Below are 11120 nucleotides of genomic sequence, written 5' to 3'. Positions count from 1 at the left end.
TTGTAATAATCTCATTATCATCAGTGAAGCATGAATCTGTATATTAGAGATAAATATGAAAAAGTTGATAATTTTTAAGCCATTTGGTTGTGAGCATTTCAAAATGAATTGGCCCATTTTGAGGATATCGTTCCTTCTCTGCAAATATGTAATGATTTAATGTATTGCTCTATCTAGACATATGTACTGAAGACTTAAAATTTATGAATTATCTGCTGTTTTGTGTTATGTTTTGGTTAAATAGTTCTATTATGAAAATGAAGTTATTTTGGGGTGCATTTGTTTTGTGTAAAGAGGACAATTTACACAGAAGATAAACTTCTTTTTTTTTTCATCCTCACCTTTTAGGGAAGTGTTGATGTTAGCAATTTTTAAACAATGAAACATCCATTCCCCTTAATATATTTATACCACCACAAATTCACTTATATCAGACAAACTCAAGGAAAGGAGAACATATTGTACATTGCTCAAAGCTACACAAAACCACTGATATGTAAGAAATTATCTAATGACAGTTTTTATTTTAAAAATGAAATTACTTTTACACAGAGTAAAAAAAGAAACCCAAGAACTGCAAAATCGTTTTTTTTCCTCTACTTCTGTAAAATGAATTTAGATTAAACATTCCTAGCTTCATCTAGTTTTTTGAAGTCTGTTTTTATTGTACAAGATGGAAAGATGTTTTGCAGTTATAACCACATCAAACAGTGAAAGGTGATACTTTGATAGACTCAGCATCTTGTAGAGCTGTGAGGATTTTGAAAGTCATCAAATCCACACACACTCAGCTAAAATTTGACAATATATTGAATAAACCATTAAAATTTTACATCAATTTTCATGTTTAGGATATGAGAGATCTCATGTATTTATGCTATGACATAAGCCCTTTCAGTTTGCCTATTTATAGTAGAAGTTAAAAATACTAGAGTGTTGTTTTGCTCTGTTTTCATGATGAAATTTCATGGGCTTAAAGACTATGTTGAAGCTTATTTTTCCCTGTTCTTCCAATTCTTTGTTCCTTAGGTTACTATTTCCAATACCTGGTCTTTTTCTCAACATAGACTTCAAGTTTACTCCAAGTTTCTAGAGAATATATTCACTATAATTTAATTGACTTAATTTACTTTAAAGGCAAAACGTTTACTTGTATTCTCACTAGATATCACCACTTTATGGATGACAAATCAATCTTGTTTTCATTGAATGCATCTGGCATTCAACAAATTTAAGCCTAATAAAAACTACAATCTAATGAAGATGAGAAAAAAGAACATCTTCTGTTTTCTTTAGGTTGATAAGTCTAGTCAAACAACTGAAATATTCATTTCTAGGAGAAGCAAAACTTCTTTATCATCAGAACTGGATTTATCACAGCTAAGTTTCTCCTGTACTTAAATTTCCTTGGGATATATTTTTTTAATAAATTTATTTTTTATTGGTGTTCAATTTACCAACATACAGAATAACACCCAGTGCTCATCCCGTCAAGTGCCCCCCTCAGTGCCCGTCACCCATTCACCCCACCCCCCGCCCTCCTCCCATTCCACCACCCCTAGTTCATTTCCCAGAGTTAGGAGTCTTTATGTTCTGTCTCCCTTTCTGATATTTCCCACACATTTCTTCTCCCTTCCCTTCTATTCCCTTTCACTATTATTTATATTCCCCAAATGAATGAGAACATATAATGTTTGTCCTTCTTCAATTGACTTACTTCACTCAGCATAATACCCTCCAGTTCCATCCATGTTGAAGCAAATGGTGGGTATTTGTCATTTCTAATGGCTGAGTAATATTCCATTGTATACATAAACCACATCTTCTTTATCTATTCATCTTTCGATGGACACCTAGGCTCCTTCCACAGTTTGGCTATTGTGGACATTGCTGCTAGAAACATTGGCTGAAAATCAGCACAACAGGCCCCTCCCCCAGAAGACTGCATCCTTGCCATATTTTTTAAAGCAAAGTTGATTTTAAAGGTAAAAAAGGTAAAACCAGTTTAATTAGATCAAGAAAGCATAGGTGAATATCACTTTGAAAATGTTGCAGTATTATCTCAGATAGTAGGATATGATAATCTTTCAACAGAAAAAATACAAGTATTTCTATTCAGGCAATTGTAGGAATAGAAAATGTGAAGTGGGAGGATATGGTAGTAGAAACTGAAAAAAAAATGTTAAAACATATTTTTTATGTTTCTTCTGTCCTGAACCCTAGGGACTAGATAGCCCTGTGAAATTATGTTGGTGCAGCTTTAATGTGGATGTATATGATACTGGTTTTTTCAAAAGAAATTCATGATGGAAATTAAAAATATAGGGAGAAGTTTAAAGTAGCAAAGAGTCTTTATTAGTATCTCTCCTTTTTTTGTCTAGTTTGAAAACATGGCATTAAAAACACACATGTGTGTGCTTGTGTGTATAGTATAATGTATTACAAATATATATGCATATATTCTTTACTAAAGTGAAGTTTGACAATTGGCATGAAAGTTATAATATTCTCCTTTATTCAGGATAATAAAAAATACAGTGCATCTTTTAATATTCATTTTACGAATACTATTGTGGATTTCAAATGCTAAAATGCATCCTTCAGTGATTTAGACTTTTATAGAAAGGTGGTAGGGGCAGCTAATGATATTTTTTTTTTAGAAAGCATGGAAAATAAACAATAAAATAAAGCATTATTTTAACATACTTTAGTAAGAATTATTATAAAATAACTAAGACTGCCTTAAAGGGTATTTTTCCTTAAATTTGTTACAATTTTAGTGAAGCAATGCCAAGCAAGCACTTCTAGACTCTTAAGATATGAACTTAAATTACTATCTGTAAATTGGGAGCAGAAACTTGTTAATTTAATTTTAAAAGGCCTTTTTAGGGGCACCTGGGTGGTTCAGGGGATGGAGCATCTGCCTTTGGCTCAGGTTGTGATCCTGGGGTCCCAAGATCAAGTCCTGCAATGGGCTCCCCGCAGGGAACCTGCTCCCTGCCTCCCGCCTATGTCTCTGCTTCTCTCTCTGTGACTCTCATGAATAAACAAATAAAAATCTTTAAAAAATTTAAAAGGTCTTATTTGCAGATTTTTAGGAAAGACAATAATATAATACTAAGCATCAACATACACGATATATTATGGCCCAAAAAAATCTGTTTTGCTAAGTCAAAATAAATATCAAACACTACTTCCCAATGTTTGGCAGTTTTTTTGTTCCCACAAAAATTCCTTGACATATTATGTACCCTTGTATTTTATAATATGAATTTCTCTAAAGTGGTTTACATGCTGAACACCTTTGGAAATAAGAACAAATCCTTTATTACTATTTCCAATGTTCTACTTTGCAAATATGTTTAGTAAGTAAATGCAGACAAGAAGAAAAAATCTAAATGAACCTCTCAACTATATCTGAAAAAGGTCAAGTGCATTACTTAAAAGGGGCCTGATAATTAGTAAGACTCACAAGCCTCCACAGGGCATGTTAACAAAAAGCTTTAGTAGAAGAGTACAGTACATGAGGAGAAAGAAAGAATTTACCATCATAGAGGGTCTGATGCTTTCAGGTATAGCCCCATGTTTATTCTCAATTGCACATGTTCTTTTCATCAGATTATAAATCAACAAGACATGTAAGGCATCTTATTTTCAGGATTGCCCAAAAGTTTACAGTAGTACTTTTTTTTTTTTTTAAGATTTATGTATTTATTTGAGAGAAAGTGAGCACCAACAGGAGGGAGAGGGAGAGAATCTCAAGCAGACTCTGCATTGAATAATAAGGCCCTGTGGCAGGGCTCAATCTCATGATCTGAGATCATGCCTGAACCAAATCTAGAGTCAGAGGCTCAATTTACTATGCCACCGAGGCACCCCTACAACTGTATTTTTTATATATTTACTGGTTATGTAGCTAAAACCGGGTTGTGCAGATTGAATGAAGTATAAACCATTAATCTGTCTCTAAACAGTGTGGGCAATTTGGCACTGGGCATCTATACTATACGGGAGTTTCAAACTTTATCAATAACTAACACATCTTTATTGTAACTAACACATCTCAATTCTTATCCAATGTCAGTACCAGATTTCTAGACATTCCTAGAAATGAGCACAGAGCAGACCAACTGCAGCTGAAAGATGACCCTACCTTCCACACAACTGGTAGTATCTTCACTTCATTGAAGAGAAAGCAAAGGCAGGACCAATGATCAGTTCTCTCAAGTTTATTGTTGAGAGAGCTAAAATGGTTACCATCCATTGACACCTAGCCATGAATCTTCTAGTGGAACACACACCTCTCTGAACAAGAGTCTGATGTTTACTTTTGGCTAGAATTAGCCTATACATTCAAAGTTCTTTTGATTAGAATGACAAATATTGACAAAAAGTGAGAGATTTTATGTTTTTTCCATTCTCTTTGGGAGCATTGAGTGATCACATGGTGATTTCAGACATGGACAAAGAAGCAAAAAGAAAGAAGGAAAAAGAGAGAAGAATAGAAGAAATAAGGAAGGAGAGGTAAAAAGGGAGGGTGACAGGGAGAAGAAGAAGAAGAATCTAACTCATGCAAAATTATAAATGCACAATAAAAGATCTTTGTTTTGTCTTTTGGCAATCTCCTCAAATACATCCATGTCAAAATGAGAAACAATATCATAAATTCCAGGAATTATTTACTAATTGTAGAAATATGAATTATAAAACACAAGGATAGTTTTCATTGGGACTCAAACAATAGTGGAAATCCCAGTTCAGAGTAGCACCCATCTCTGTGGAACTGTTAGTTTTACAGGGTATAGTGTGCATATAGGTACTTACTAAAGGCACAATTCTTGTGTGTGTGTTTGTCGGGGAGGGAGGTTTACCCATTTTAGAACTCTTTAGCTTAATTGGATTCTTAATTTTATCAAAGAGAAAAAGATCATAGGCAAAATCATGGTATCAAGAAAGCAAAATATTTGCTAATTATAAATGAATAATCTCTACAGCAATTATTTAAAGCTAGTAGAAAAAATAACTTTCCAGCACCATTCATGACTTCTCACTTCTTTATTTTTTAATACTTTTTTGCAAATAATACCATGTGTTTCTAACATATAGCCATCCATCTCCTTTTTTTTTTTTTTAAACTGGAGCTTTATGTGTTCTTGATATCAACTTCACAAAGAAATGCACTTACTGTGGCAGGTTTTCTGGGTCAGAGTGTACACAATTCTTTGGAAAAAAAACTGAAAAGAAAATATATTTTTATTCTAAGACTTAAACATGTAACTCTAAATATAAAAAATTGTCTTTAAATTTTCCACTTATGTTTATTCAATTGAAATATCATCTTTATCATTTTAATACATATATAGCATCACATAACAGTACTGCTGTGGTATAGCTGCACACATTTGCTTCCAGGAGATGGCCTGGCCTGATTTTAAGACAAGTTGGGATAACTGGTGTGAATACTACTCTTAACTGAAAGAAAGCACCTCATTATAAGGCAAAAGTAGCTTGCTCAAGTCATTCAGTATAGATATCTTCCTTAAACCCCTCTCTAAAAGATACATTCAAAGTATGAGAAGAAATCAGAAATTTGGCATTTCAAATAGGTATTTATTACAATGCTATTCCACTTTCTCTGGCCTTTTTTTTAAAAATCTTTTTTAATTTATTTATGATAGTCACACAAAGAGAGAGAGAGTGAGAGAGGCAGAGACACAGACAGATGGAGAAGCAGGCTCCATGCACCAAGGAGCCCGATGTGGGATTCGATCCTGGGTCTCCAGGATCGCGCCCTGGGCTAAAGGCAGGCGCCAAACCGCTGCGCCACTCAGGGATCCCTTTCTCTGGCCTTTTTGAAGTCCAGTTTACTACTTTTTTATAATGGTTTTGAGTGCTCATCACTTCTTTTCTTTTCCACTTTCTGTTATTAGTTCTCAGCGCTGAGGAGGGTAAAGAACATAAAATTTATTTACCCTTCCTATGGGTGTTGCAGATCATGAGGAAGTAAACTCAATTTCCTTTAGCTAACTCACAGTGGAGTGGCTATAGGGAATAAAGAATCCTAAAAATAAGATCTTCTCCTTTGACACAGTATCTGCTATATGCAGGGTTAAATTATTTTGGATCACTGCGGTAATTCACACTTTTTTATTCCTGTTGGTAGTAAATCTTAATCGATGCTCTTATGTATTTGAGCCATCCATGAGTTTATCTGTCTGAATTCTGCTGTCAAGAGGCTGCAAAGTATTAGAAGCAAAAAGAAATGTTGGGAAATATCAGGAAGGGAGACAGAACATAAAGACTCCTAACTCGGGGAAACGAACTAGGGGTGGTGGAAGGGGAGGAGGGCGGGTGTTGGAGGGGAATGGGTGACGGGCACTGAGGCGGACACTTGACGGGATGAGCACTGGGTGTTTTTCTGTATGTTGGTAAATTGAACACCAATAAAAATTAATTAAAAAAATAGAAGCAAAGCTATCAAGAAAAGAGAACTTTCAGAATTCAGTGGGATTCTGAATAAATCTCACACACTAAAACATCCTAAGGAGGTAACAGCATACACTCTGATATTAAGTTTCTTATTTGTTTGTTCATTTATCCACTCAACAAATATTTCTTCGGTGCTTACTATGTGACAGGCAGTATTATGTATACAGTGTCCTCATGGAACTTATATTTTAGTGGTAAAAGACATTCAATAAAAATACATTTTATAAATAAAAATCATGTTAATTATTATAGAGAAAAATAAAAGAGGAGAAATAGGAAGGATTGAAATAAAGGATTATTAGTTATTGAGCAGGAAAGGTCCTTTTGAGGTTCAAATTAATAAAATTTGTGGTCGGAAAGGATCAAAATTTATGTTTTTGGAGGAAAAGAGTATTCAGACAGAAGGAACCATAGGACAATTTTGCTTGGCTTAAAGCTTAAATTTTCCTGTCATGGTTGCCCTGCCTGAGTCAGCAATAGCTTAGCAACCAATAAAAACTTGACAAAGTTGTTCATAGAAGATTTGTAGTTTTCTCCATCTTAAATATGTAGAAGTGTTTCAACATAACAAAATTAAATTTTAAAATGATTATTATTGTGAAACAATATAAACTTTCAAAAAAATAAACAGAATTTGCCAAATATCCATATACTCACATCTTATATATAAATTTAGTCTTAAATTTCTGCCACATTTTCCAAAATTCTTTTTTTTTATTTTTTTTAATTTATTTATGATAGTCACACAAAGAGAGAGAGAGAGAGACACAGGCAGACACAAAGAGAGAGGCAGAGACACAGGCAGAGGGAGAAGCAGACTCCATGCACCGGGAGCCTGATGTGGGATTTGATCCCGGGTCCCCAGGATCACGCCCCGGGCCAAAAGCAGGCGCCAAACTGCTGCACCACCCAGGGATCCCCCAAAATTCTTTTAAGGAAGTAAAGCCTCTATAGGAGTGATGACAACACTGACTCCATCTTTGGCCTTCCATCTTGTTGTCCAAACAATGATGTCCCTCCCTCAAGGCTACATGTTCTAGGCCCCCTGGAAGTTAATGTAAGCCCTGATCAGAATGCAGAAAGGCTTGTTCTGATTTTCCCTAAAGGGAAAGAAAGTATAGCAATCTTCACTTTAGCTAGCCATTAGAAATGACTGGTGTACAGATGGCCCCACTGGAGATAACTACCATGTGACTTCACCACCCTGTCCCTATCTCTATAGGAGCTGGGGATTAAGGTCAAGGCTTGGTGACGAATATCTTCAGAGAATGGGAGCAGAGAATTGTTGTGGATGCCCTGGATTGTCAGCCCCACTTTCTCTCTGTCACTAAGTTACCCTGACTAAACCTCTGTGTAAACAGTATGTTGTGGCTTGCATTATATTTTGGTTTCAAAATTCCATCTCAGTCTGGAGGATACTTTACCGATCCTCCTCCTACCCTTTAAGAAGCGTCATAGAGACAATGAAGACATTTGTGTACCTGTGTTATTTGGGTTTATTCTTGGAGGTAACAAAATAGTATCAAAATCAAATTGCTGGCTGATGCTAGCATGGAAAATGTGAATATGGTTATTAGGCCACAAAAGATCCAGCAGTGAGTAGAAACACCCCATCTAGTCCAGCATGAAAAAGAGTTGCCACAATGAAAAGGACAAAGCACCAGGAAGGGGACACTATAGAAAAGAGCTTCAAATTTCTAGAAATTCAACTTTCTACACAGGTAATGCACAAAGGCATAGATGTAACAAGAAGCAAAGTCTACAAAGATTGCCATATTCTCTGATGATGAGATGAGATGTAAACACACAAAGTATATCTTTATCCCCCAAAAAACGGTGCTCAGGCAGTAAACAGTACAGAAGGCCACAGAGATCCACTGGAAGAAATGTCCGATGTGTACCTACGAGGGTATATAGAAAGGGATTGAGTTGATCAGAAGCATATATATAATCTTCTTCCAGTGAAGAGACTGTGTAGAAATAAGGAATGACATACTTGGCCAGCAATATATGGAACCAGTGTTTGCTGCCTTAATCAACATGTGGTAGGTAAACAGAATGCAAAAGATGGCAATCCCATCATTATCTCAGAATACAGTTACAGATCAGGAGATATATTCAGGTTCTATAATCATTATGGAAGCATCAGAAGCCTAGTCCCTGCAGGCTTGAGCTATCTGGACTGCTAATATTTGATGATGATAGTAAAGGAAGATATAGGACAGGGACATACTGACAGTCTGAGTGCTGAAATAATGTGGATAAAATGAAGTGCATGGAAAATTGCACAGAAATAATCATTAAGCCTGGGTAAATTGTTCTAAACAGTACCAGTCCTAGCCATCAGATCAGTTATAGAAATTTTAAAAACCGTCTTCAGCCAGGAATTGGGTAGTCCAATAATTAAAGTACAGATAAAATTTGTTGATGACATTTTAAAATCTCAGGACAGCCAAGAAACAAGTGAAGAAAGATAACAGTGACCACTAACAGGATGAAAACCTTCCGGAAGCCTGGGTGGCTCAGCAGTTTAGCGCTGCCTTCAGCGCAGGGCGTGATCCTGGAGACTGGGGATCCAGTCCCATATCAGGCTCCCTGCATGGAGCCTGCTTCTCCCTCTGCCTCTGTCCCTGCCTCTCTCTCCTTCTGTGTCTCTCATGAATAAGTAAATTAAAAAATCTTAAAAAAAAGAAAAGAAAAGAAAAGAAAACCATCACAGGTGGGGATGCCTGGGTGGCTCAGTGGTTGAGTGCCTGCCTTTGGATCAGGGTGTGATCACAGTGTCCTGGGCTTGAGTCCCATATCGGGAAGTCTGCTTCTCTCTCTGCCTGTGTCTCTACCTCTCTCTGTGTCTCTCATGAATAAATAAATATTTTTAGAAAAGAAAACCTTCACAGGTGTGTTCTGCCTCTCAAAGGTAACTGTAAAAATCTCAACTAAGTCACCTTGATAAGTGCTGGCAACTCAAATAGTCGCGCAACATTCCTCAAGAAATCTGTTCCTTTGGAAAAGAGGTTTTGAAAATATGTTACTGGTTAATTTTTTTTAATGGTAGAGTACACTTCATTGAGTAAAGTGAAATTAAATGATAAATAAAAGGCTTACAATTATTAAAACAAGTAAGAAAACAGTGGGGAAAGTTATGGATGGAATGAAATGCTTTCCACAGACTCTAGAGCCTTACGTCAGTCTTCAAACATAGAGCACCACTGACCCATATAGGATAAGAAAATTGGATTGTCTAGCTTCCTTAGAGAATATACAGCATAAGGAACCAACGTAATAACACTTGCCAACTGAACTCTGGTTCTGTACCTTTCTTACATAATGCTTTTTAAATCTTTTAACCTATTTTTAAAATCTGAAGTACTGATGCTATTAAAAATTTAAATCTAATTGTCATAAGACTACTTTACCTAGCTGGGATTTCATATGTTCTTAATATATGATTAGAATGCACAAGACAATTAATTCCTTTTTTTTTAAATTTGGAATTGCCTTTCATTTGTTGCTATAATCAGACTCTAACAGGGTTTCTCAACTTTAATGTGCATATAAATTACCTGGAGATCTTGTTAAAATGCAGATTCTGTTTCAATAGGATTGAAGCTAAACTGAGTCTAAGAGTCTGAATTTCCAACAATTTCCCAGGTGATGCTGATGCCGTTGATATGAAGGTAACACCTTCAATGGCAAGACCCTGGACTTCACTTTTACTATTGCAACCCCAACCTTGTCCAGCTGAGAGCTTTCCTATTAGTAAGTGAAGTCAGGCCTGGAGACAATGAAAGAAACAGATGAGAAATTATAATAGTTTTTAAACGAACATCTCATCACCTAAAGAAATTGAATTTTTTCCCAAACAGTGGTTTTCTTGCAGGCAAGTTGTTAGATCTGCAGAGATGTAAATAGGTTATTCTTTATACACCATAAGCTTATCTTAAACACTTTGTAATATTTTTTGATTAACATGTAGCAAGAAATAGGCCTCTGAAAGTTAAGAACCACAAAACAATAAAGAAAGTAAACCCTTTTGTTGAAAAGCTCCAATTCCCATGTTAACATCTCATTCACAGCCTAATCGTAACCCAATTAAGAAAATTAAGATAAGTAGAAACAGCTGGAACAGAAGGCACTCAGAGTGAAGTGTACCCTCCACACTCATTATTTGATGGAGATCATTACCCAACTCTACACACAGTGCGTGATATTTGATATGATTGGACTAATTTATATCTGAAAAGAATAAAAGCACCTATGTAAAGAAATGAATTGACCTATTAGCTCTGATTCTTTAAACACTCCATTATTTGATGTTTCAAGTGGAGCCATGTGATAAGCCTCGGTAATGTCAATCTGCTTTCTATGTCCCTCCATGGCTTTCCTCTTTTTCCTTTTGGTCATGGCATTATATTCATCCTATGAGGCACTGGTAACAGCATTGAAAGGTCCAGTGTTCCAATGTGGTAAGTGTTAAAGACAGAATGAAAGCTTGGTTTGAATTTTACTTTGCTAATGCACAAAATTAATCTTGCTATTCAAGGAACTCTTACATTGAGGAAAATCCCACATTGTTACGGCACGTTGTTTAAGAAGACAAGCTATGTATGTATCACAAAGGGACATTTTTT

Source organism: Vulpes vulpes, chromosome 6, assembly GCF_048418805.1.
Source record: "Vulpes vulpes isolate BD-2025 chromosome 6, VulVul3, whole genome shotgun sequence".
Classification (NCBI taxonomy): domain Eukaryota; kingdom Metazoa; phylum Chordata; class Mammalia; order Carnivora; family Canidae; genus Vulpes; species Vulpes vulpes.
Note: the sequence above shows the minus strand (reverse complement) of the source record.